The following is a 20,418-nucleotide window of genomic DNA, read 5'->3' on the forward strand; positions in this document are numbered from 1 at the left end:
CATTTCCAAACTAGGGTAAGACAGAGAGCGGGAAGGAGGGGGAGACCATCGGGGATGTGCGGACGGAAAATGAACCAGGGGGAGCAAAAAAAGAGAGGAAGGAAGGAGATGTACACGAAGAAAGCAAGGGGGGGAGTGGAATGGAAGGAGTGTGTGAGTCTGAGAAAGAGAAGAGCTGGAAGGAAATTAAGAGGGTACACGGAAAGCAGGAAACAGTGAATGAAATGGGTAAAGCCAAGAGATGTTGCAGATTAAGATTTTGTAGTAAGATAGCACCGTGGACCAGAGAACAGCACAAGAGAGGGAGGAAGGCTAGGGGAAGAGAGAGAGAGAGAGACAGAATGAGAGAGAGAGAGAGACTGGAGCAAATGGACAGTGTTCTTCCGCAAAGAACAGAGAAATTGTGAAGTGCTTGATGTTTGATGTGGAAGATCATAGATCTTAGGAGTTGGAAGACATTTTAGGATTCATCAAATCCTACTGTGTCCGGAGTTAGTTCCTTCTGGTGGGTTCTGGGTCTCGCTGACTTCAAGAATGAAGCTACAAATGTTGGCAGTGAGTATTACAGCTCTTAAAGGTGGCACTGGACCCAAAGAGTGAGTGAGTGAGTGAGTGAGTGAGTGAGTGAGTGAGTGAGTGAGTGAGCGAGCAGCAGCAAGATGTATGCTGAAGAGCGAAAGAACAAAGCTTCCACAGTTTGGAGGGGACCTGAGCCGGTTGCTGCTGCTGGCTGAGGTGGCCAGCTTTTTTTCCTTATTTGTCTGAGCCCATGTCCTGCTGATTGGTGCATTTTACAGAGTGCTGATTGGTTCATTTTACAAACCTCCAGCTAGTGCTGATTGCTGCGTTTTACAATCCTAGCTACAGAGTGCTGATTGGCGCATTTTACAATCCTCGTGTAAGACAGAAAAGTTCTCCAAGTCTCCACCCGACCCAGAAGTCCAGCTGGCTTCACCTCTCAATCTCCCCTCTAAACAGGACACCCCAACTGCTGTTGGAAATTGGGTGATTACCACGCTAGATAGGGGTCATCTATCTAGCGTGGTCATCCTGCTGGATAGGGGCAAAGAAGGGGCCCTGCAGTGGTAGTATCCTCCGGAGGGGAACTCTCTAGGCCAGCCAAAGGGTCAGTGGGTTGGTCCAGGGGTCCTCAGTAGAAGTTGTTAGTTGAGCTCATTTGGGGTTCTATTTGTAAGACCATCTGTAGTTTGATGGCATCAATCCTGGAGGAAACAAATTCAACAAGGAGGTTAAAAATACAGGGCCCAAAGGGGAGTAATAGCAAGATGGCTGTCAGGGGACACAGAAATGGGAGAAGCCATGTTGCCCACCTCCAGAGGTTGGTATAAGAGTTTGAAAGGCATTGTCTGATTTCAGAAGCCTCTTCCTGTAAACACCAGGCGGTGTCTCATGCTATCCCTGACTGGTTAGTATAAAAGCAACACTCTTCCCCTAAGAAGGTGCAAAGTCCTCCTTTCTCAGCAGTGAGGAGGTCTAAGCCTCAGCGGTTTTGGAGAGTCACTGCTGCCAAAGAGTCTATTTGGGATTGTAGAGTAAGGATAGATTTTGTTATTTCTTATAAACTGTCTGAGAAATCCTTTGAGGGTGTGTGGTAGTAGGATAATGAAGTAGATAAACCTGCTGTTCTGGTTCCTGTAGCAGCAGCCATTCCTAACCCTATAAGTAGGGGTATTAGTTGTATGGCTCTGCACTGATGGAAGCTTTGAGAGGCACTGATAGGGTCTGATTTCCACAAGATTAGAAGTTAGGATAATACGTGTTACACTGTTAACTTTTAGCAAACTACTTTTGTTGAAAACCTTGTAAGTTTGGGATTTCAATTATTCTTTGCTATTAATAAGACTTCCTTCAGCCCATATTAACTTAAAATTGGTATAGATGGCTCCTTCCTGATTCTGTAAGTACTTTCAGGTTTGGCTGAGTGCAAACAGCTCGCATGTTTGAGCACACCAATTATTAGGCAATTATCCTAACTCTGCTTCTACAAGAGTTGCCTTCTCACTTACCAAATACCCATTGTGTCTTTTTCCCTTAATCGCCCAGGAGGAACCATCTATTACCCCTTCCTGGAGGGAGTTCTTCCTAGGTCTGGTTAGACGTTTGTATGGTAATTAATTAAGATTTAGATTCCCTGTTAGGAAACCTACTGGGTTAAGGGATTTTTGATAGGAAGGCTATGGGCTGTCAGTGGCCTCAGTGCTTTTGGACTACACTGTTGTTTACACTGACAACAGGGTGGTGTTGGAGTGTTATAGGGTCACGGAGAAGACCTTCAATTATCAATTATAGGTTTTAAATTTACTCTGGCTTCTAAAGGAATAGGGCGTGTGGGGAAAAGAAAGAGATCAGACTGTTACTGTGTCTATGTAGAAAGAAGTAGACGTAACAGACTCCATTTTGTTCTGTACTAAGAGAAATTCTTCTGCCTTGAGATGCTGTTAATCTGTAACCCTAGCCCCAACCCTGTGCTTGCAGACATGTGCTGTGTTAACTCAAGGTTTAATGGATTTAGGGCTGTGCAGGATGTGCTTTGTTAAAAAAGTGCTTGAAGGCGATTTGCTTGTCAAAAGTCATCGCCATTCTCCAATCTCAAGTACTCAGGGACACAATACACTATGGAAGGCCACAGGGACCTCTGCCTAGGAAAGCCAGGTATTGTCCAAGATTTCTCCCCATGTGATAGCCTGAGATATGGCCTCCTGGGAAGGGAAAGACCTGACTATTACCCAGCCAACACCCTGTGAAGGGTCTAAGCTAAGGAGGATTAGTAAAAGAGGAAGGCCTCTTTGCAGTTGAGATAAGAGGAAGGCATCTGTCTCCTGCTCATCCCTGGGAATAGAATGTCTTGGTGTAAAACCCAATTGTATGTTCTATTTACTGAGATAGGAGAAAACCGTCTCAGGGTTGGAGGTGAGACATGCTAGCGACAATACTGCTCTTTAATGCACCAAATGTTTGTGTACACACACATCAAAGCACAGCACCTTTCCTTTAACGTACTTATGACACAGAGACCTTTACTCTCATGTTTTCCTGCTGACCCTCTCCCCACTATTGCCCTATTGCCCTGCCACATCCCCCTCTCCAAGATGGTAGAGATAATGATCAATAAATACTGAGGGAACTCAGAGACCAGTGCCGGCACCGGTCCTCGGTCCTCGGAACTCAGAGACCAGTGCTGGCACGGGTCCTCTGTATGCTGAGTATTCTTTCTCTGTACTTTGTCTCTGTGTCTTATTTTCTTTTCTCAGTCTCTTGTCCCACCTGACGAGAAACACCCACAGGTGTGGAGGGGCTGGCCACCCCTTCAAGGGTGCACTGTTTTTTCTTTTTTTTTTTTTTTTTTTTTTTTTTTTTTTTGAGACGGAGTCTCATGCTGTTGCCCAGGCTGGAGTGCAGTGGCGCGATCTCGGCTCACTGCAAGCTCCGCCTCCCGGGTTCCCGCCATTCTCCTGCCTCAGCCTCCTGAGTAGCTGGGACTACAGGCGCCCGCCACCGCGCCCGGCTAATTTTTTGTATTTTTAGTAGAGACGGGGTTTCACTGTGGTCTCGATCTCCTGACCTTGTGATCCGCCCGCCTCGGCCTCCCAAAGTGCTGGGATTACAGGCTTGAGCCACCGCGCCCGGCTGTTTTTTCTTTACTACTTCTCTCTCTCTCTTTCTCTCTTTCCTTCTCTGACTTTCTGTCTTTCTTCTCTCCCTTTCTCTTTCTGTCTGTCTCTTCCACTCCCTCTCTCAATCTTTGACTTTCTGTCTCTTTCTCTCTTTCTTTCTCTGCTGGTCTTTCCCTGCCTCTGCCAGCCGCTTATGCTGCTGTTCTCCCCTCTCCTTCTCCTTTGGCTTCGGCAGTGTAAGACTGCCACCTCCTTGGGGTTTTGCACTGCGTGCAATAACTCCATGATTTCCTTGTGATATTTGATGGGGGTTCCCCCAGAGGTTAGGAAGTCCCTTTCTTTCCATATTGCAGCATGGGCATGCAGAATTAGATAAGCATACTTGATATCTGTATACACATTTATTCTTTTTCCCTTTCCCAGTTCTAAGGCTCCGGTAAGTGCCACTAGTTCTGCTAACTGGGCACTGGTCCCTGGGGGAAGAGGCTTACTTTCAAGTACTGTTACATCACTAACTACGGCATAACCTGCCCTTTGTATCCCATTCTCCACAAAGGAACTTCCATTGGTAAATAGGTTAAGGTCAGGATTAGCTAAGGAGACTTCTAAAAGATCCTCTTGGGCGGCATAAGTCTGGACTGTAATTTGCTGGCAGTCATAAGAGATGTTGACAGTCATGCTCGATTGGTTCTCCATCCTCTGGGAGAAAAGTAGCAGGGTTAAGGGCTGCATACGTGTGTATTTGAAGCACCGGTCCCTCAAATACACAAGGAGTAGTGCCTGGTGTCTAAGCAGACAGTTGTCTGATAGCCATAAACTTCCTTTGGCACCTAGTGTGCCATTTATATCATGAGTAGTCCAGACAGTGAGATCCTTTCCTTGTATTATTTTGATAGCCTCTGATATTAAGACGGCCACTGCCACAACTACCCATAAACAGTGATGCCAGCCTTTTGCTACTATATTAATTTCCTTACTTAGGTATGCCACTGGTTGTGGGGTTGTCCTACGAGTCTGAGTAAGGACTCCAAGAGCTATTCCTGCTCTCTCTGTGACATGTAAAGAGAAGTTTTGTCCTGTGGGAAGGCTTAAGGCTGGAGCTTGTACTAGGGCCTGCTTTAAGGTCTTGAAGGCTGTTTCTGCCTCTGGTTTCCATTCTACTAGATAGGTATTTGCCCTCTGGGTCTCCTTGATTAGAGTATAGAGGGGCCTGGCTATCTCACTGTCTCCAGGGATACATAGTCAGCAAAAGCTGGTGATTCCAAGGAACCCCTGAAACTGTTTTAATGTCTTAGGGCAAGGATAAGCCAGTATAGGCTGTATTCATTCTTTGCTGAGGGCCCTGGTTCCTCTGGCTAAGATTAGGTCTAGATATTTGACTTGTTGTAGGCAGAGCTGGGCCTTTCATTTAGATGCCTTGTACCCTTGATTAGCCAGAAAGTTCAGGAGATCTAGAGTAGCCTGCTGGCATGAGGCTTCCAAACTGGTAGCCAAAAGTAAATCATCCACATACTGAAGGACCAGAGTGCCTGGACTTGAGAAGTGGCCTAGATCTTGGGCCAGTGCCTGACCAAACAGATGAGGGCTATCCCTAAACCCTTGGGGCAAGACTGTCTACGTAAGTTGGGACGTGTGGTCTGTGGGATCCTCAAAGGCAAAGAGAAACTGGGAGTCAGAGTGCAGGGGAATACAGAAGAAGGCATCCTTGAGGTCCAGAACAGTGAACCATTCTGCTTCCTCTGGTATTTGAGAGAGCAGGGTATAGGGGTTGAGTACAACTGGATATAGAGGAATTGCTGCCTCATTGATCAGTCTAAGATCTTGAACTAGTCTCCTAGAATTGGGGTGTTGCTGGGACTGCTGCATTTTCTTATTAAGCCTTGAGCTTTTAAATGTCTAGCAATGTCCTGTAATCCTTTATGAGCTTCAGGCCTTAAGGGATATTGCCTTTGATAAGGAAAAGTGGTGGGGTCTTTTAGCCTGATTTGGACTGGGTGGGCATTTTTTGCCCTTCCGAATTGTCCTTTCAATGCCCAGACTTCGGAGTTGATTCCCTCCTCAAGCAGGGGACAACAAATGTGTAACTTGTTCCCCACATTCATGTAGATAATAGCTCCAGCTTTGGCTAATATGTCCCTCCCTAATAAGGATGCGAGACTTTCAGGCATAACAAGAATGGCATGTGAAAACAGCAAAGTTGGCCGAGCATGGTGGCTCACGCCTGTAATCCCAGCACTTTGGGAGGCCGAGGCGGGCAGATAACCTGAGGTTGGGAGTTTGAGACCACCCTGCCAACATGGAGAAACCCTGTCTCTACTAAAAAATCAAAATTAGCTGGGTATGGTGGCCTGTAATCCCAGCTGCTCGGGAGGCTGAGGCAGGAGAATAGCTTGAACCCAGGAGGTGGAGGTTGCAGTGAGCCAGAGATCATGCCATTGCACTCCAGCCTGGGCAACAAGAGTGAAACTCCATCTCAAAAAAAAAAAGAAAAAGAGCAAAGTCTCCCAATTACAACTGAGGAGGTGAGAGAAATACCTGGTTACAGGCTGTCCCAGGATTCCTCAGATGGCAACGGGCCTTGAGGACAGCTGTCCAGGACAAGAGATTAACACTGAGAAAACAACGCCAGTGTCCAGGAGAAAGTCAATTTCCTGGCCCACAATGGTTAAATGTACCCAGGTGATGACATGAGCTGGCACTTGCCCCGGTCACCCTCAGTGCTGTTGTTGGATCATCTGGTTGGGGGCTTCTGGCCCAGAGAACCTTGTCCTCTGGGGCAGTGCTCCTTCCAGTGATTGCCTCAGCATAGCAGACATGGGTGAGGGGGCGGCTTGTTTCTTGTTGGACAATCTTTTTTAAAGTGTCCTTGCAAACCACACTGATAACACACCCTACCAGGTGATTGGCCTACTCCATTTTCTGTCGTCTCTGAACCACCAAGGTTTGTCTGAGGGCCATGACTAAGGCTGCGGCCTTTCTCTGATCTCACTTTTCCTTTTCGGCCTGTTCCTCCTCATCCCTATTATAGAACACTGAAGTTGCCAGGTTTAATAATGCCTCCAGATTTTGTTCAGGGCCCAGGGCTCGCTTTTGGAGCTTTCTCCTGATATCTGTGGCTGATTGGGTAATGAACTCATCTTTTAGGAACAATTGATGCTTGAGGGAGTCAGGTGACAGGGGAGTATACTTTCTTAAGGCCTCCCATAGCCGCTCGAGGAAGGCAGAAGGATTTTCTTCCTTTCCCCGGGTTATGATGGACATCATCTCCTTAGTCCTTCTAGAACACAAGTCAGCAGCAGATGTTTACGACTCCAGTCCCCATGATCTGAGTCGAGGTCCCAGTGGGGATCTATACAGGGAATGGCTTGCTGATCAATAGGGAATTTGTCCCTTTCCAGGTATCTCCAAACTCTCAGGCTGCAGCTAAAGCCACATTCTTTTCATTAAAGGCCAGGGTTTGATCTAACAATAGCATGACATCTCTCCAAGTGAGGTCAAAGGCTTACCCTAGACCCTGTGGGACATCTATGTACCTATCAGGATCATCTGAAAACTTCCCCAGATCTACCTTGATCTGCTTTTTTTTTTTTTTTTTTTTTTTGAGATGGAGTTTCGCTCTTGTTGCCCAGGCTGGAGTGCAATGGTGCAATCTCAGCTCACCACAACCTCTGCCTCCCAGGTTCAAGCGATTCTCCTGCCTCAGCCTCCCCAGTAGCTGGAATTACAGGCATGCACCACCACACCCAGCTAATTTTTTTGTATTTTTAGTAGAGATGGTGTTTCTCCATGTTGGCTTGGCTGGTCTCAAACTCTCGACCTTAGGTGATCTGCCCGCCTCAGCCTCCCAAAGTGCTGGGATTACAAGCATGAGCCACCATGTCCAGCCCTTGATCTGCTTTAAATCAAAGGGGGAGAAGGGGACATGTACCTGGGTTGGGCCAAATTCCCCTCCCCCTGCAGCTTGAAGGGGTACATAACTGATAGCCTGGGGGTTTTTGTGGTCCCTTGGAGATTTATTTGCTTGTTTCCTTCTAGGTAGGGGAGATTAGAGGAGGCTTATCATTAGTAGGAAGGGGAGCTATAGGGAGGTTAGCATATGGGGGTAAGCTGAGAGGTCTTTTCGTGGGATGTAAATTGCAGGCTTTGCATAGTTGTGGATTCTCCTTCAATGAAAAGAAAGTTTGGACATAAGGTATTTCACTCCATTTGCCTTCCCTCTTACAGGAAAGGTCAAGCTGCAGGATAGTATTATAATTTATACTTCCCTCAGGTGGTCATTTTTCCCCATCAGAGAGAGAATATTGGGGCCAGCCCATAGTGCAGAAAAAAAAATGAGCTGCCTCTTTCTCAGGATTTGAGGGTCAAATTGGTCCCAAAGGCTTAGGATGCATTTCAAGGGTGAGCCTGTTGATGCCTGAGTGTTTCCCATTTGAAAGGTTTGTTTTTCATCTCCCGCCCAAGAACCCACAATGGTCCCTGGACCCTGCTGATTGGAATAGTTGTGCTCACCGACGCAGCAGCAGAAACACTAGTTTTCCTCCTAGACCACAAAGAGGACCAAGAAAAATCTGATTTCGTGGCCTTTACCAACAACGCATTCTCAAAAACCTGTTAAGAGTCCTAAGTGTTAGGCCGGGCGAGGTGGCTCAAGCCTGTAATCCCAGCACTTTGGGAGGCCGAGACGGGCGGATCACGAGGTCAGGAGATCGAGACCATCCTGGCTAACACAGTGAAACCCCGTCTCTACTAAAAATACAAAAACTTAGCCGGGCGAGGTGGCAGGCGCCTGTAGTCCCAGCTACTCGGGAGGCTGAGGCAGGAGAATGGCATGAACCTGGGAGGCGGAGCTTGCAGTGAGCTGAGATCCGGCCACTGCACTCCAGCCTGGGTGACAGAGCGAGACTCCGTCTCAAAAAAAAAAAAAAAAAAAAAAAAAAAAAAAAAAAAAAAAAAAGAGTCCTAAGTGTTATCTCCTGGTAGTATTGGGACCTTACCCCTGTCCTATAAAGATGATATGCCCCAGAAATGGAGTGGAGGGCCATACCCCGAGGGAGGGAAGGGATCTCCAGGGTTGGAAGAGTGACGCCTTTTGTCCTCACTTCTCATCATATGAATAGGAAGGATATCATTTCTGAGGCTCCCCATATCCTAGCTTTAGGAATAGCCTTTGTTAGGCCCGCTTGTGTGAGGAGGGATCCTAAAAGGATAGTTGGTCTCCCCATCTGACATGGCTTTGGGCAAAAATTATGCCTAATTGGTGCGCCTGGGTGCCTAAAGAAAGGAACTGAGTCCTGAAATTTATACTAAAAGTCATTCTTATAGGAGAAACTAGAAAAGCACCAGAGGCAGGGAGTGGTTTTTAGAAGTGGGACTAGCCTCAGAGAAGACACACGGGAGGAAGTTGTCTGACAGGCGTTAGAACCCAGGAGGCAAGGGTCAGGATAGACAGGATAGATGGATGGGTCTCGCTTGGGCAATGTGACTTTGACAGTTCCGCTCATGGCTACAGGGTCAACTCACTTTTTGTCAGGAACCCGGACCTGAATGGGTTTCCTCTCTGTGGACCCTTGGCTCAGCCCAGAAGTACAGGAAAAGTGAAAGCTGGTTCCAGGCAAACCAATGCTCCCAACTCAGAAGAGTCGGGGGTTGTTAGAGAGCCCTTTTCCAGAAAGCCTGACACCCGTGTCTTTAGTTCGGGGGCCATGCTAGTTGCTTTTAACTGACCGACAGGTGCCCAGCGTTTAGCCCCCGAATTCTAAGGAAAAATAGAACAGACTAGCAAGTGAAAGGGGTCCAATTATACTCACCACTTGGCAATAGTCCCATCTAGGTTGCCAAGATGTGTCCAGAGTTGTTCCTTCCGGTGTTTTCTTGGTCTTACTGACTTCAAGAATGAAGCCACGGACCTTCACGGTGTTACAGCTCTTAAAGGTGGCATGGACCCAAAGAGTGAGCAGCAGCAAGATTTATTATGAAGAGCGAAAGAACAAAGTTTCCACAGCATGGAAGGGGACCCAAGTGGGTTGCTGCTGCTGGCTGGGGTGGCCACCTTTTATTCCCTTATTTGTCCCCACCCATGTCTTGCTGATTGGTCCATTTTATAGAGTGCCGATTGGTCCATTTTACAAACCTCTAGCTAGCTACCGACCGCTGATTGGTTCATTTTACAATCCTAGCTACAGAGTGCTGATTGGCGCATTTTACAATCCTCTTGTAAGACGGAAAAGTTCTCCAAGTCCCCACCCAACCCAGAAGTCCAGCAGGCTTCACTTCTCACTACCTCCCACACAATGTGAAAAACAAAAAACTCACTCCAATAAAATGAAGGTCTCCAGTGTCCCCTTGAATAGGTAAATGATGCCCCACAAAAGTTAATTTACAACTGTTTATTCATTCAATCTCAGTCTGACAATGTACTCTCCACTGTGTCAAGGCTGTGAAGCTGTTTTTAAAAAGACACTTCTTAAGACCTTGCACCTATCATTTCCATTAAAATATGCAAGTCCTGTCTCCTAGAGCCTAGCTTGTTTTTTCACACATTTTAGGTAGCAACTCACCATCTGGTGGTCCATATTTGAGTACCCAAACTAGCCAAGTGGACTCTGTCAGAGTGTATGGGGCAGATGTGAAAGATGGGCCCCACAATCCGATCTATATAATTTGTTACTAAATAGTTACTATGCTGTGGGCTGGGCACAGTGGCTCATGCCTGTAATTCCAGCAGTTTGGGAGGCCAAGGCAGGCGGCTCACCTGAGGTTGGGAGTTTGAGACCAGCCTGACCAACATGGAGAAACCCCGTCTCTACTAAAAATACAAAATTAGCCGGGCGTGGTGGTGCATGCCTGTAATCCCAGCTACTTGGGAGGCTGAGGCAGGACAATAGCTTGAACCCAGGAGGCAGAGGTTGCAGTGAGCCGAGATCGTGCCATTGCACTCCAGCCTGGGCAACAAGAGTGAAGCTCCATATCAAAAAAAAGAAAAAAAAAGTTCCTATGCTAAATAATTTTAAGGAAACAATATGATTGGGGAAGATGAGAAGAAATAGAACACCTGGTAAAAGTCATGAACTTTCCGATAACTTCAGTTGCTATACTTGTTTATCTAAATATCTAGCTTTCTGTTCTTCTTTAAAGAAATCCTTTAAATTATCATGCCTATAATACTCCTAGGCATTGTAAAACCTCTTAGCCTACTTAGAGCTTCAGTCAGCCAAGGCCACTTTCAGCTTTAGCAGTTATACCCTTTTGATGATTTCTTTCATTGCCTGTTATAACTGTGTCATTAATAGTAGAGCTTTTCTCAGTCAGCAACCATTGATCTCTTCTCAACAACCAGATTCAGGTAAGACCTCAAATAGTCCTTTCTGTAGCTAGATCCCATTTGCTTTTACATTTCCTCTGCTAAGTCAGAAAAAGAGAACATGGAAAAAAGATCACGTCTTTTCCCTCATCCACCTGAAATCCTCTGACTCTCACTTTCCAATGGGAATCCAGTTGCCTAAGTTACTAAGTTTCTAACTAGGATAGCTCCTACACACTCTATAAAACCTACGACTCCAACTTCCCCCACTGTTCTAATGAACCATTAATTAGCGTCAAAAGCTCATCTATAGTGAAGCAGACCTTTCCAAAGTTCTTAAACAGCTATGAAGATTATTAAGAGAATTCAAGATCTGAGATCAGGGATCAGTAAGCTTTTTCTGTATCAACCAGATAATAAATATTTTAGGCTTTGCAGGCCACATATGTTCTCTGTCAAGACTACTTAAGTCTCCCTTTATAGCTTGAAGGAGGACATAGACGGCCAAGCGCGGTGGCTCACGCCTGTAATCCCAACACTTTGGGAGACCAAGGGCGGTGGATCACGAGGTCAGGAGATCGAGACCATCCTGGTGAAACCCTGCCTCTTCTAAAAATACAAACATTAGCCGGGTGTGGTGGCATGTGCCTATAGTCCCAGCTACTTGGGAGGCTGAGGCAGGAGAATTGCTTGAACCAGGGAGGCAGAGGTTGCAGTGAGCTGAGATCACGCCACTGCACTCCAGCCTGGCAACAGAGTGAGACTCCATCTCTTTTTTTTTTTTTTGAGACGGAGTCTCGCTCTTGTCTCCCAGGCTGGAGTGCAGTGGCCGGATCTCAGCTCACTGCAAGCTCCGCCTCCCGGGTTTACACCATTCTCCTGCCTCAGCCTCCCGAGTAGCTGGGACTACAGGCGTCTGCCACCTCACCCGGCTAGTTTTTTTTGTATTTTTTAGTAGAGACGGGGTTTCACCGTATTAGCCAGGATGGTCTCGATCTCCTGACCTCATGATCCACCCGTCTCGGCCTCCCAAAGTGCTGGGATTACAGGCTTGAGCCACCGCGCCCGGCCGAGACTCCATCTCAAAAAAAAAAAAAAAAAAAGAAAGAAAGAAAGAAAGAAAGAGGACATAGACAATATGTAAACAAATAGCTGTGGCTATGTTCTAGTAAAACTTTATTTGTGGACACTAAAGTTTAAATTTCATGTAATTTTTATGTGTTACAAAATATTCTTCCTTTAAAAATGTTTAATATTAATGTAAAACCATTCTTAGCTCACAGGCAGCAGGCCAGATTTGGCTCATAGGCCATAAATTGCCAATCTCTGCCTCAGATGACTAAATACCCAACTATGCTCCAACAGTAAATTGTATAATAATAAATAACAATAAGTCATGCCAGGTGTGGTGGCTCACACCTGTAATCCCAGCACTTTGGGAAGCCAAGGTGGGTGGATCACCTGAAGTCAGGAGTTCAAGACCAGCCCAGCCAACATGGTGAAACACCACCTCTATTAAAAATACAAAAATTAGCTGGGTGGTGGCGGGTGCCTGTAATCCCAGCTACTCAGGAGGCCGAGGCATGGGAATCGCTTGAACCCTGGAGGCAGAGGTTGCAGTGAGCTGAGATCCCGCCACTGCACTCCAGCCTAGGGGATAGAGCAAGACTCTGTCTCCAAAAAAAGAAATAGTAATAAGTCAAAGAAGACAGGCGGGGTGCAGTGGCTCACTCCTGTAATCCTAGTACTTTGGAAAGGCCAAGGCGGGCAGATCACTTGAGGCCAGAAGTTCAAGACCAGCCTGGCCAACATGACGAAACCCTGTCTCTACTGAAAATTGGCCAGGCATGCTGGCGCATGCCTGTAGTCCTAGCTACTCGGTTGGCTGAGGCATGAGAATCGCTTGAACCCAGGAGGTGGAGGTTGCAGTGAGCCAAGATCATGCCACTGCACTTCAGCCTGGGCAACAGAGCAAGACTCTGTCTCAATAAATGAATGAATGAATAAATAAATAAGTCAAAGAAGACAGACATCAGCTGGGACCAAAATAATCAAAAACTTCCTGGGGAAAGTGAAATTTGGGTTAGGCCTTAAAGGAAGAGTAGAATATAAACAAATGGAGAACAGGAGAGAAGAAGGAGGAAAAGATGTGTCTCTCTGGTATCTGGGTGACAATAAGAAAAAAATGGTGAAAGAAAACTCAGGTTTTGAATGGAGAAATTGCAGGAGATATGGCAGGGTCCTGAGTATCAGAATAAGGAATTTAAATTTAGCCTTCATACAAATAGCACCTTTAGGTTATTCTTGCAGAAGAAACATGGGACTGATTTGACAAGAGAAACACTAAGAGCAGGAAGGCCAAGATGGGGACGCTGCAGTTGTACAAAGTGTAGGATCCTGGGTGAGTGTAGTGACAGTAACAGAAGAGAAGGCACAGCATCAAGAAACACATGACATAAGAAATCTACAAGACTTGGTGACTAGAAAGATTTAGAGGAGGATTCACAGTGACTTTGGAATTCAAGATTGGGAAATTGGGAAAAATTCTTCAATCTTTCATCAGCTGTTAAGCACACATTATGACCAGGACAGATGCCGAGTGTTGGGGTAGAAAAACCTACACGACATACAGCTTATGGTGTAGTAGGGGAGAGACAGTCCCGTGAATGCAAAGGCATGGTATTGTCATAGGTTACCTGATAGAAGTCTGGGCAAGTACAGTGGGAGTCCAGAGAAAGGAACAGAATGAAATGTAATCTGCAGAGACATCAGAAGTGACTACTCAACCTGAGCCACACAGTGAAACTCTATCTCTACAAAAAATAAAAATAAAAATTAGCTGAGTGTGGTAGTGTGTGCCTCTAGTCCCAGCTACTTAGGAGGCTGAGGCAGGAGGATTGTTTGAGCTCAGGAGGTTGACGCTGCATTGAGCCATGATGGCACCACTGCATTCCAGTCTGGGTGACAGAGTGAGACCCTGTCTCAAAAAAATAAAAATAACAAAGAGTGACTACTAAGAACAGCAAGATTTGGCCAGGCACAGTGACTCATGCCTGTAATTGCAGCACTTTGAGAAGCCGAGGCAGGAGGATCCCTTGAGCCCAGGAGTTCAAGACCAGCCTGGGCAACATAGTGAGACCCCCATATCTACAAAAAATAAAAATAAATAAATAAAATAAAAAATAAAAAGAACAGCAAGATTTCCTGGAACTAAAGTTGTAGATTTTGGAGACATTCACATACTGAGATGAGGGTAAACGAAATGAAGCATATAAACTGTGAACTGTGATGTTAAAATATTAGACATTTTTACTTTTTACCAGAGCCTCATGTAGAAATTACGCATTAGGGAAGAACATGAAAGAAGGGTAGGAAGGTTAAGATCAAGTTTAGGTCACGGGCGTGGGGGCTCACACCTGTAATCCCGACACTTTGGGAGGCGAAGGCAGCTGGATCATTTAAGACCAGGAGTTTGAGACCAGCCTGACCAACATGGCGAAACCCTGTCTCTACTAAAAGTACAAAAATTAGCCAGGTGTGGTGGCGGGCGCCTGTAATCCAAGCTACTCTGGAGGCTGAGGCACAAGGCTTGTTTGAGCCCAGGAAGTGGAGGTTGCAGTAAGCCAAGATCACACCACGGCACTCCAGGCTTGGTGACAGAGCAAGACTCCGTCTCAAAATTTTTAAAAAAAGGAGCATTTGGGAACAAAAAAACCCACAGTTTCCAGAGTTTTCGTAGTTTTTCCTAACTCATGGGCCTAGAAAAAAGAAGGATCAATTAGAGAAGAAAGAAACAAAGACCTATTAGAAATACAAATGGAGAACCGAGAATACGTAACATCATAGAGGTTAGTGAGAAAAAGTTTCAAAGAAGAGAAAGTAGTTGTTAGGAGGTCAAAAGCAGAAGGGAGGATGGTTGATTGGGAGAAACATGAAAGAAAGCCCATTGAATTCAATAGATCATAGGAGATTGGTGGTAAATTTAAAGAAAGAAGATTAAAACCAGATTATAAGGCTCAAAAGAAAGGAACTCCTCCTGTTCAAAGAAGTGTTTGTGCCAGAATATGGGAGGCTAAACAGGACACAACAGGCCCAGACTGGATATTTGGCTTGATAGATACTTGAGTGAGGTCAGCCAGATAGCAAATGCAAACATAGCAAGTAGGAACAGCAGGTAGGAACAGTTTAGAAGTATGAAAGGAGTCAGGAATAGGACTAGAAGACTAATGTGAGTCTGGCCAGGCAGGAGGATTGCTGGAGCCAAGGAGTTCAAGACCACCCTGGGCAATATAGTGAGACCCTGTTTCTTCAAAAAATAAACAAAATTAGCCAGGTGTGGTGCAATGCACCTGTAGTCCTAGCTACCTGGGAGGCCAATGCAGGAAATTCATTCTCTTGAGCCCAGGAAGTGGAGGCCGCAGTGAGTGGTGGTCACACCACTGCACTCCTGTCTGGGCAACAGAACAAGACCTGTCTCAGAGTTTATTTTATTTTGTTTTATTTTTTAATTAATTAATTATATATTTTGAGACAAAGTCTCCCTCTGTCACCCAGGCTGGAGTGCAATGGCATGATCTCAGTTCACTGCAACCTCCGCCTCCCAGGTTCAAGGCATTCTCAAGCCTCAGCCTCCTGAGTAGCCGGGATTATAGGCACCCACCATCACACCTGGCTATTTTTTGTATTTTTAGTAGAGACAGAGTTTCACCATGTTAGCCAGGCTGGTCTTGAACTCAAGTGAGCCACCCGCCTCGCCTCCCAGAGTGGTCATGTCTCAGAATTTTTTTTAAAAAAGCTATGAAAGGCCGGGTGCAGTGGCTCATGCCTGTAATCCCAGCACTTTGGGAGGCTGAGGCAGGTGGATCATGAGGTCAGGAGTTCAAGACCAGCCTGGCCAACATGGTGAAACCCTGTCTCTACTAAAAATACAAAAAGTAGCCAGGCATGGTGGTGTGCACCTGTAGTCCCAGCTACTCAGGAGGCTGAGGCGGGAGAATCACTTGAACCAGAAGGAGAAAGTTGCAGTGAGCCAAGATCAAGCCGCTGCACTCCGACCTGGGTGACAGAGTGAGACTCTGTCTCAAAAAAAAAAAAAAAAAACAAGCTTTGGAAGACAGCAGCTAGGCCGAGTGCCGTGGCTCACACTTGTAACTCCAGCACTTTGGGAGGCAGAGGCGGGTGGACCACCTGAGGTCAGGAGTTTGAGACCAGCCCGACCAACATGGTGAAACCCAGTCTCTACTGAAAATACAAAATTAGCCAGGTATGGTGGTGCATGCCTGTAATCCCAGCTACTTGGGCGGCTGAGGCAGGAGAATTGCTTGAACCCAAGAGGCAGAGGTTGCAGTGAGCCAAGATCATGCCACTGCACTCACAGCCTGGGCAACAAGAGCGAAACTCCATCTCAAAAAAAATAAAAATAAAAATAAAAAAGAAAGCAGCTAAAAGGGAAATAGAAATGTATTCAGAAGATAGTGCTAGCAAAATGCCTGGCACAAAGTAGATACCCATTACATATTTATTGAATGAATGAGCGTACTCATTCGCAAACAATAGCATGTGATGTTGCACGAAAAGAGCATGGATTTGAAATCAGATGTTAATTTGTATCCCAGTCCATTTATTCATTCCATAAATATTTATTATATATGCTTGGAGTACATAAGACCCTAAGGATCCCCAAATGACAGGTGCAGCCCTTGACTTCATCAATTCACAGTTGATTGACAGAGTCAGAAAGAAACAGACAGTTGTCCTGCAGTGTGATAAGTGCTGTGACAAATTTGTGTACAGAGGTGTAGCTCTATTAGGCTCACTGAGGTGATCTGCAGTACCCAGGCCTGAAGGACCAAGAGGATCAGGAGGATGAGGGGAGGAGGGTTTGAAAATAAGGATGTGTGAGGCAATTCCAACCAGAGGGAACAACAAGGGCAGATGTTCAGAGGTGGGTGAGCACAGCTTGTTCGGGAAACTCTAAATGCTTAAGCACATCTAGAGCCAAAGTGTGATGTGCTAGGTCAGGGGAGGGAAGTGGAGACAGAATAGGTGAAGCCAGAGTGATTAAATAGGGGCCAGATCACAAAGGACTTTGTGTGACATGCTAAAGAGATTGGATTTTATCCTGAAGGTGATGGAAAGCAAATGAAGAATTTTAAGCAGGGAAGAGACACGATCAAATTTGCATTTTAGAAATAGCAACAGCATGGAGGATGGGTTGGAAGGAGATGAGGCTGGGAGCAGGGAGAATAATTGAATAGTCTGCTGCAGCAGTAAGTGGAAAATGATGAGGGCCTAAACGCAGCTAAGAGGTAGTGGGCATGTAGAGGTCAGAAGATAGGAATGACAGGTCATGGCATTTGGTCATTTATAGGGAATGAGGAAGAGAAAGGAGACTAGGTGACTCGCCAATTTCTGGTTTGGCATCTGGGAGAAGACAGCAGTAAAAGGGGAAGGAAAGGAAGAAGGTAAGAGAATGGATATATGTTGATTTCCTTGCATGTTTCAAGCACCTTGTAAAGAATTTTACATTTTACTACTTTATTACTTTGTTTAGTCTTCACAGCAAACCTGGATAACGAGTGTTATTAACCCTTTTTTTCCAGGAAAGAAAACTGAAATTCAGAGAGCTTAACCCATCAGGTCACAATCCTCACAGGTGTTTTTCAGACCCTGGCCTGGAAGAGGCATGTTGGAAGAGGGTGAGGGTATCAGTTAACCCTGAAAGCCTGTTCACTATGGATGCCAGGGGCATCCTGCAGCAGATTCTACTCTCTGTCTGCTTTACAGCACAGACCTTGAAGCCAGGGGAGGGTTTCTGTACACAGAAGAGCAAACTCAAAGCAGTCTGTTCCAAAGGAAACCCCATCTCAAAGAACTTCAGGGTGGACTTCTGCAAGAAGAGCAAAGCTTAGTGTAATCCCCGGCCCCAGGTGAAGGGCAGCCCTGGACCAGAACATCTTTCTAGCCTAACTTCTCCCTAAGCATTCACTGCTGATGTAGGAAGAGGAAGTATGCCTCCCTTCCCTGGTCCAGTGTTGGCTCAGCCTGATGATATCTGATTCTCAGAGCCCCATGGAGCTGGGTCTCAGTCATGGCAAACAACTAGAGAAGCGGCAAAGAATAAGTAATTCAGCTAGCAAGAGCCAGTCGGAATTTGAACATAAGTCTATATGACCCCAAAGCCCATGTTCTTTCCACTTTCTCACATTGGACTAGTCATCAAGTCAGGTAATGTAGGAAAAGTTAGTTTGTGGGGGGGTTGACAATTCAATTTTAGACATATTGAATTTGAGGTGCCTATGTGAATCCAAGTGGAGTCATCTAATAAACTGTTGGGTATATTGGCCCTTGTATAAGTTATCTAAACAATCTGAGCCTCAGTTTTCTCATCTGTAAAATGACGATATTACCTATCTTACAGTGTTAACACAGGCAAGGAATTTTACATAGTACTCTGCTCATACTGGGTACACAAGAAGAATAAATTAAGGGAGCAATTAATACCTATAATATTATACATAGTCTTTACCACAACATTTGTTTGATTATGTATTTTCTTTTAAGACCTAGGAATTCAATTTATTTATTCAGTCTTCATAATTAATCTGGAAGTGTCTCTGTAATAGGGACTCTCTTTTGTCTCTCCTTCTGGTGCTAATCATGAGTGGACACTTGATAACTTATTACTGGAGTAAATTGTCAACTGTGAAAATGGATTGGCACCCAAGTATGGAGGGCCCTTGTCCTCCTCCTGTAGTCTCTCTCCCAGTTGGCAGTACCACTGTCCACTCAGTCACCCATGCCAGAAACCTGGAGTTATCTTTAATTCCTTGTCTTCTTTCTTAATCCAGGCATTATAATAGTCACCAAATTCCAATAATTTCACTTTCCACGTATTTCTCAAAACCCTCTCCTCTCCTACATCCTTCCACTATCCTAGCTCCAGCTTAATCTTCTCTTGCCTACATTATGGCTATAGCTTTCTAACTGGTCTCTTTGCCTTCAGTCCTGCCCCCTCAAATCCAACAGCCAGCAGACTAAACTATCTAGAATATAGATATGACAATGTCATTTCACAGCTTTCTCTTTCAAAGTTTCCTGATGGACTCAGTGTTTAGCCTGACACATGAGGTCTCCTGTGATCTGCCTACATCTCAGCCTTATATCGCACCTCTCCAACCTTATTTCTTCCCACTCCCAGCCTGAAATGTTATGCTCCAGCAAGAGAGGCCCATCTGTGGTTCTACCATATCTACCTTTTTGTATCTGGCTTATTGACCATCTCAGGCTGCACCCTCTGCCTGAACTGCCTTTTATATTCCCCCCCCCAGCTAACTCATCATTACCCTTTAAAAGTCAACTCAGTTGCCACACCTCCAGAAAGCCTCTCCTGCCTCTTCCTCAATACCCCTTCGCCAAAGCAGAATTAAGCGCCCTACTTTTTCAGTGCCGTAATGCTCTATGCATGGCACCATCACTGATCTGACTCTATTTCTTTATATATGTGTAAAGGTCTGTTTCCCCCATTAGCGGGAATGAGAGTAGGAGAGCATCTTACTCATCTTTTAACTCTAGTGTCTTAAGACATAGGTGGATTCTTGGTCAATATTTGTTGATTGAATAAACTAGTATGAATTGTCAGAGTCACAAAGACACCAACAGATACATACACATAAATATTCTTACCATCTCCCAAGGAACAGATCCAAGCATCTGTGCTCTCTGGAACTCAGTTTATTTCAAAATGCAAAGTTATGCATAGTTAGATGCTATACCACTTGAGATTAGGGGTTCTACCAATTCATTCTGGTAAACTAAACAAGGATCTTTTTAACTCAGTCTCTCTCTCTCTCTCTCTCTCTCTCTCTCTCTCTCTCTCTCCCTCTCTCTCTTTCTCTCTCTCTCTCTCTCTGTGTGTGTGTGTGTGTGTGTGTGTTTATGACTCTAGCCTGCACTTGGGGTTTTAACTCATCTTTAGAGAAACATTAATTATAATTTAATGCAAGTGAAGAAGCAGAAGACATAATAGCAAAACAAAGAAAAATAGGCCAGGTGCAGTGGCTCACGCCTATAATCCCAGCACTTTGGGAGGCCGAGGCAGGTGGATTACGAGGTCAGGAGTCTGAGACCAGCCTGGCCAACATGGTGAAACCCTGTCTCTACTAAAAATACAAAAATTAGCCGGGCATGGTCACTCTGTCACCCAGGCTGGAGTGCAGCAGTTCGATCTTGGCTCACTGCAACCTCTGCCTCCCGGGTTCAAGCAATTCTCCTGCCTCAGCCTCCCAAGTAGCTGGGACTACTGGCGTGCACCACCATCCCCAGTTAATTTTTGTATTTTTAGTAAAAACAGGGTTTCACCATGTTGGCCAGACCTCTTGACTACGTGATCTGCCCGCCTTGGCCTCCCAAAGTGCTGGGATTACAGGCATGAGCCACCCTGCCCGGCCCAAAAAAATTACTTTAAAAAAATAGCACTCTTTA

The 20,418-nt window shown here is 45.5% G+C and overlaps 1 protein-coding gene across 6 annotated transcripts in view; it reads left to right on the top strand.

Moving 5' to 3' along the window:
- Positions 1-104: 104 nt before the first annotated feature.
- LOC105498210 (nuclear receptor subfamily 1 group I member 3) overlaps positions 105-20,418 on the top strand; it is a 29,696-nt gene continuing 9,382 nt past the window's right edge. For 3 of the 6 annotated variants that reach the window (XM_011770170.3, XM_011770169.3, XM_011770171.3), the window contains exon 1: positions 17,145-17,399. The gene's annotated coding sequence lies outside the window, so the exon portion shown is untranslated. Of the gene's footprint in view, positions 556-17,144; positions 17,400-20,418 lie in introns of those variants that run through there. The other 3 variants (XM_071082326.1, XM_011770173.3, XM_011770167.3) reach the window with 2 other exon arrangements.

The sequence above is a fragment of the Macaca nemestrina genome, chromosome 1 (assembly GCF_043159975.1).
Source record: "Macaca nemestrina isolate mMacNem1 chromosome 1, mMacNem.hap1, whole genome shotgun sequence".
NCBI lineage: Eukaryota > Metazoa > Chordata > Mammalia > Primates > Cercopithecidae > Macaca > Macaca nemestrina.